Source organism: Notothenia coriiceps, unplaced genomic scaffold, assembly GCF_000735185.1.
Source record: "Notothenia coriiceps isolate Sejong01 unplaced genomic scaffold, NC01 NC01_scaffold00037246, whole genome shotgun sequence".
NCBI lineage: Eukaryota > Metazoa > Chordata > Actinopteri > Perciformes > Nototheniidae > Notothenia > Notothenia coriiceps.
In genome coordinates, this window is record NW_011369947.1 from 250979 (window position 1) to 257887 (window position 6909).

General features: G+C 43.3%; 1 protein-coding gene across 1 annotated transcript in view; it reads left to right on the forward strand.

The window, feature by feature from the left end:
* The window catches only part of faah (fatty acid amide hydrolase), a 163121-nt gene that overhangs the window by 104008 nt on the left and 52204 nt on the right, over positions 1-6909 (forward strand). The gene's annotated exons all lie outside the window — the stretch shown is intronic.

Sequence of the window (6909 nt, forward strand, 5' to 3'; positions counted from 1 at the left end):
TAAAGAGGCATTTATTTTCATGTTAGTATTTGTATTTTATTCCTCTACTGTGACATGTCTCCATGCTTTAATGGTCAAAAAGCTCTTTATTTTCCTCATACTGCCTGTGCTGAAGCACCTCTTTTCACCCTCTGTCTGAAACCAGAGCCCAGTCTGCTGTGATTGGTTAGCTGGCCGGCTCTGTTGTGATTGGTCAACTGCTTGTAGATGTCCAACCCCTTAGCCCACGTACAATGTGTTGGAGCGCTAGCCAATAGAAGCGTGAGTGTTACTTAGTAAGATCAAGCAAATCCGTTAATTTGAACCACCTTGATAGCTTGTCTGGAAGTGAACTAACTCTGAAGTTAAGTTGATTTCTGTGAGTTAAGTTGGCCAGAAATGACGTGAAATTGGAAAATGAACCGAATCCATTACTGTCAACATTGTCCCACTAGCTCCTCTACTCTCATGTGGGTTCAGGCTGTGTGTGGCATCTTAAATCTCAGTGTTCTCTGCAACGCACGCTGCTCTCTGGTTAGAGCTGATTATCTGCTGTTTGTTGCCTTTGATCACAACAGCTCAGGACGTTTGTGCAGTTGACGGTTTAAACGGTTTAAAACCTACAGTATTACTGAAAAGGATTTGAGTTTAAAATCAAACAGCTCATTTTGTTTCCAGCCTTTTGTTAGTTTGTAATCCCCCCTTTAGAATTACATTTTTCACACTTTCCTGTTTATTCAGTATGTAATTTCAGTAAAAAAAAAAATGTTTGGAAGTTTTCCACAGAACTGTTCTCAGTTTCCTTCTGCAGCTTCCTGTGTTTTATTCCTGCTGATTGTATCCCTGCAACATATAACCCAATAGTGTTTTACTTGATCATATTTATGGAGTATGCTTCTCCATATAACGTACACACAGAAGGTGTTACATCATCAGTCATTGAAGCACATGTTAAAGCACATGCATAAAAATAAAAATATCTCTGACTAACGTGAGAGATATTTAGATTTTGAAAATGTAAAGCAGTTAAAAAGTGCTCTATAATGTACTTGTACATTGCTGTAGGATAACGTGTGTGTTTTATCTGCAGCTGGTGGTGAGGCTGATGATGAGGTGTGAAGATGGAAGACCCTGAATACCTGGACCTGGATGAGATCGACTTCTCTGATGATTCAGTGGTGAGTGTGATGTAAATAGTCTAACAGGAGCCATAAGATGAGGCCCCCTCCGAAGATGAGGCCCCACACAGTCTGCGTGATCTGTGTGTAGGGAGGGGCGGCCCTGTATCTAACAAACAACAACCTCAACCCAGCATCCTACCTGAGGCCTGCACTACGAAGCAGGATTTGGGGATAGCGAGGTAACTTCAGGGTTAACTCAGTTTTCTGTCCTACAACGCTGGTTCACTTCTTACCGGGGGGGTAGATAGTAGCCATGGTAACTTATGGTGAACACCTAACCTGCTCCGGTGCAGGTATTGTTCGAGGTAAGAGATCAACTCGAATGTTAGCACCGCCTGCTGACCAATCAGAGCTCTGTGTGGGGAGTTTATAGCAATGAAGTCACATTCCAGGCTCAAGGAAACACAGATTACACTGACACATACAGGAAAGGCTAGCAATAACTCGCTGACTGTTTGAACATTCAAATAGAATATCACTGCCCATATTCAGAACTATCGGACTATTATTACATTTGCTGTAAGCAAGCTTACTTAAATATCTGCCGCAAAAAATAAGTACCCAGAGCAAAGTAATTCAGAGCATTGCGTTCAGTCAGCACTGTAAGTGCACAACGCCGATGTGTCACACTTATCACTCAAATCACATAATCAATCACATCATAATATTTCCATATCTGTTTCAGCTTCTTGAGCCGTATCTGGCAGTATGCAACAATGAAAGTTGTTGCATACTGTATGCAGAAGTGTTATTTATAACAACACATTAATTAGAAGAAACACTCAAATGAAATTAAAGTCTTATCAACTCATGTCTTAGATGGGGCAGTGATATCATAAACCTGTTAATTTACGCATCAAACAGTCTGTAGTTTTTTTTTCCTGAAAAATATTTACTCCTTCAGTATTCCGTGACGTCCCTGAAGAGCATCCCAGAATTATCCAGAAGGAGTGATGGCCCAGCCGAGGAGAGACCAGGTAGCTAAATATTATAAAATCAAAGCTTTGTTACGTTTTTACTATTCTTTTAACTAAAACTGTGTTGTGGAATTGCATCTACTGAGTGTACTGTTGGTGAAATTGTTTAAAATGTAAAACCTGAGGGGTGCAGTATGAAGCAGGATTAGCGGGAAGATAAAAGCATGGCATTAATCCAATATTGGGAGTCAAGACGCTTTTTTACATTCCACTGATCTCTTATCATGTTCCCTCCTCCTGTAGCTCCAGCCATCAACTGGAGTCGCAGCGTTTCCTCCCTCAGCAGCGGGGGAATCAAACCCACGGGGCTCGCTGAGGTCCACAGTAAGTTCCGGCCAGTGAAGAGGGTCTCTCCTCTCAAACACCAACCAGAGACCAGCTACTGCGACTCAGAGGGGAAAGTCCAGAGCCAGGGTCTGGGCGAGGCGGGGGAGGCCAGTAAGGATGACCCCAACTCTGACAAACCCACCCACGCCTCCACCTCCTCTGAGGGTCCGGGGGGGAAGGCGGACGGCGGCAGCGGGGGAGTGGTCGGAGGGAACAACCCCCAGGCTCTATTCGGGGAGCTGGAGCACTATGACCTGGACATGGACGAGATCCTGGACGTGCCGTACATCAAGTCCAGTCAGCAGATGTCCACACTGCCTCGCGTCCCCCACGACAAGCGCTCGGTGACGGGGAGCAACCTGGGCGGATGCAACCTGGGCGGATGCACCCTGGGCGGAGGCACCCTGGAGAGGACCCGGGGAGGGGGGCTGAAGAGTTCCACTTTACCCCACAATGAGCCTCTGAGTCTGGGCAGCAGCTCACAAACTCCGGTACTTCTAAATTAAACTTTCATACTTTTCATGCTTGCAATTTCGTACTAATATTAGGCAAGGCAAGGCAAGTTTATTTATATAGCACTTTTCAACACAAGGCAATTCAAAGTGCTTTACAAAAAAGCCAGTGTAAAGACTTCAGAACAGGAGTGATGTGATCCACTTTCTTAGTGTCAGTGAAGACTCGAGCAGCGGTGTTCTGAATCAGCTGCAGCTTTCTAATAGATTGTTTAGTGAGACCTGTAAAGACACCATTGCAGTAGTCCAGTCTACTGAAGATAAAAGCATGGACAAGTTTTTCCAAATCCTGCTGTGACATTAGTCTTTTAATCCTAGATATATTCTTTAGGTGATAGTAGGCTGATTTAGTAACTGTTTTAATGTGACTGTTGAAACTCAGGTCAGAGTCCATGACTACACCTAGATTTCTGGCTTTATCTGTTGTTTTGAACATTGCAGACTGAAGCTCAGCGCTAACTTTTATACGTCCTGCCTTGGCTCCAAAAACCATTACCTCAGTTTTGTCTTTGTTTAATTGGAGAAAGTTCTGACAAATAAAGTCATTGATTTGTTCAATGGCTTCCCTATCCTAACCCTCACCCGCCGCCTAAGTCTCAAACTATGGCATGTTGGGTTCTTCAATTTGGAAAAACGAAATTAATTTGTTTGGATCTGTCAACATAGTAAAGAAAAACATCTGGGTTTGTTAAAGAAGATAAGCCTGCATAATACCCAGAGTTCTTTCTTGAACTGAAAACCCAGAGCTAACAGCTACAGCGACTTACAACTGACATATTATGGTAGGAAGCTGCTTTTCTAGCTGACCTGATTCTGGCCTCCAACTCTGTAACTAAACTACACTTAAACAATTACTTTAACCAGTAATGGTGGCAGGGAAGTAACCAATCATGAGACACACCAAGGAGTAGAGAGCAGCAAAAGAAGAGAAATGCGCCACCGCTTACTGCTCAGCTATAGTAGCTAACATTAGCCAAGCTTAAATGAGTGTAAACCACTGTGGATTTAACAAGAGTCTTTATGACAAGGGAAGTGCTTGAGCAGTATTAGTGTGTAAGTAGATGAATAACAGTTATTAAGTTGCTGTGATCAACAATTTAACATAATTAACCAAATGAAGCTCAAATACGCTACCAGCAACACCGAAAAGCAGGAAAACTGTTTCATTTATAAAAGATAATTAGATATGAAATGTAATAGCGCACGCACGGTGAGTAACACCAAATGTAAACATGTTTGTTTACACTGAAATCCAATAGTGCTGCTTATAACCTTTTATCTACTAAACCAGCTTTCTTTTAAAGGCTTCTGTTTCAGAATGTAATGTGGGCTTTATGAATGAATGATGTAATCAGCTGTTCATTTACATGTTTGCTGCAGTATTGTGTCCTATCTCCGGTGAAGTGGTCCGACCTCAGGAAGTCCAAGTCGATGGATCCAGACCTCCACAGCCTCCACCGCCCCCCCGCTGGAGGAGGCTACCAGTCGGAGCTGCTCTCCTCCGGGATCCTCAGCTGCTCCTCCTCCCTCTCTTCTTTCTCCGATGCAGGTACGGCCTAAACACTCTGTCAACCTTTATTCTTCCTTCTGGTTTACCCTTCATTGATGCATAAACCCCCCATAGGGATGTGTAAGTATTCTCGTGATACTGACCATTTCAATTATTATTACATTTAAGGGCAATGTGATTGAGTCTGTATCTTCATATTAATATTAAGTACAATTCTCTTCACACATTCAGCAACCTGTGAAGAAGTTGAGGCTGAGTTTTTATTTCAGAAATAAGTCTCCACTTTGATGCAAAAGCCATTGCTACATTTATGTATTTGATTGACTAAGGTAATGTTTTATAAATGCATGCATCTTCTCAAAGACTTCACTGCTTTGCTATGGGCCAGGGCTAGTCAGTTATCATGCTAAACTTAGAACATATTTCTGCAACACAATAGAGTGGTGCGGTGATGACGTATTTTTGTGCTCCAAACCAGCTGTTAGCATTGCAAGGTCTCTCTCGACTAAAAGCACATGGGATTTTATCAGTGGTGAACCGTCAGGGCCTTCAAGGTATTCAGAGGATACCCTGGAACACTCCGATAAAACAAACAAAAAAATCGATTTAATTATATAAATAAAATGTAAATAAAATGAATAAGAGAGTCGTATCTGTGTTGTTGATCTGTAATATTACAGTGTTACGTTGATTTGTTTGTCCTTCTCGGACCATGCACTACGTGTTTGAGTGGTTTTGTATTAGAAAAAAAATGCAACCAATCAGATCTTGTTCTGGTTCTCTTGGTAGAATATCCTTCAACCAAGGTATTCTATATCCTTGATCGAAGGCCCTGGCCCAGAGCCCTGGCCGTTGCACTGAATGAGAGCGTACGTTTGGACTGACAGTTTGATCAACCAATCATATATTGAATTGTAGCCAATGGGCGTATTCTTTCAGAGTTTCCCTCGGTTTCAGGGTAGACACGGTTCGCCATAGGATTTTATTATTGGATTTTGGAATGTTGCTAGATCTGAGGCAAACACACATTTATTATACTTCCATGTTTTGTTCAGCAGGATAATCTCCACATATTGACACCACTTTGAGATTCTTTAAGGGGCAATACAACGCTAGGCTATAAACAAACTACACATGATTGCATGACTGCACGCCACCATCTCTAAATTAAAGGTGGTCTCATGTCGGCGTGATGGTGTTCAGTCGTCCTATTTAGTCACTTGTTAGCAAGCACTGTTTTTATGACACATAGAACTCCGGACATTCACGAGGTTGTGCTAACCATAGACCTTATTTCATGCGTCTCGCCAAAAACATGTTTAAAAAAACTTGGAGCAAAAGGTTATCCATTCTACCATGCTAACTAATTTCTAGGTTGTAGGGCTTATTTCTGCAACACAATAACAACACGTATTTACCTAGCATCAACACAGTGACCTCTTCACAGCTTGTTTATAAGGTTTTTATTTCAATCTTTCCACATTTTAAACATTGCATCTAAAAGCTTTTCCTGGTAAAATACGTTTTAAATAAAATAATTTGATCTTTGAAAAATCTTTTCCAGACAAGCTGTTGTCTGCGCGGGTCTACCCAGACTCCCAGAGCCAGAGACAGAGTGTAGATCCTCCAGGTGGGGGCCCGGGGATGATGTTCCCCCTGCCAGGGTGCAGCGTGGGCCGGCAGGACGCCTCCATGGCCTGGGCTGCTGTATCAGGAGGGGGGGGAGGCGGAGGCAGCGGGGGGCCAAGGGGGTTCGGAGGAGGTGGAGGAGCAGGAGGCGAGGTGGACGAGGAGACCAAGAAGAACCAGAACATCATCAACATCGTCAGAGAGGGACAGATGTCTCTGCTGGTGAGTGGCTGCTCATACTAAAACAAATATTTCCTCTATCATTTGAAAGCCACATTGAAAGAACTATAGTTGGTGGAGGGGGGGTGGTTAGTTCACATATCTGGTGATGGGGATGGGGTTGCGGAAGATTTAAGGGGAAATCCGGACAGTGACGGCACGAAGGGAGGTACTCTGAGCCGTCCCGTCTTGGTTTGGCGTGAGCACTCAACGTCGTACCTCAAATCAAAATGTCAGACCAAAGTAGACAATTCTAGATTCGGGACGCTCTAGAAGAAAAACTAAAAGTCGCGATACACTGTCCTTTTCCCTCGTCAATGAGGAGCTCCTATGCGGTAATATGAAGTAGCCAAGTGGGGCGCCGATAGTGTGTAAGATGAAATAAATGGCCTAATTGTTATAAAATGCGAACTAGGTAACATGTCGTAGAGCGTTAGGTGCGGCGGCGTGTTATATGGAAAATAAATCGTCTTTTGAGCGGTAGGGGTGGTTTGGTGCGACTACGCTGACCGACGATTTGCCGGAGGACCTAGCCGTCACAAACTACAACGTGGTGGTGGGACTGCTACAAGTCT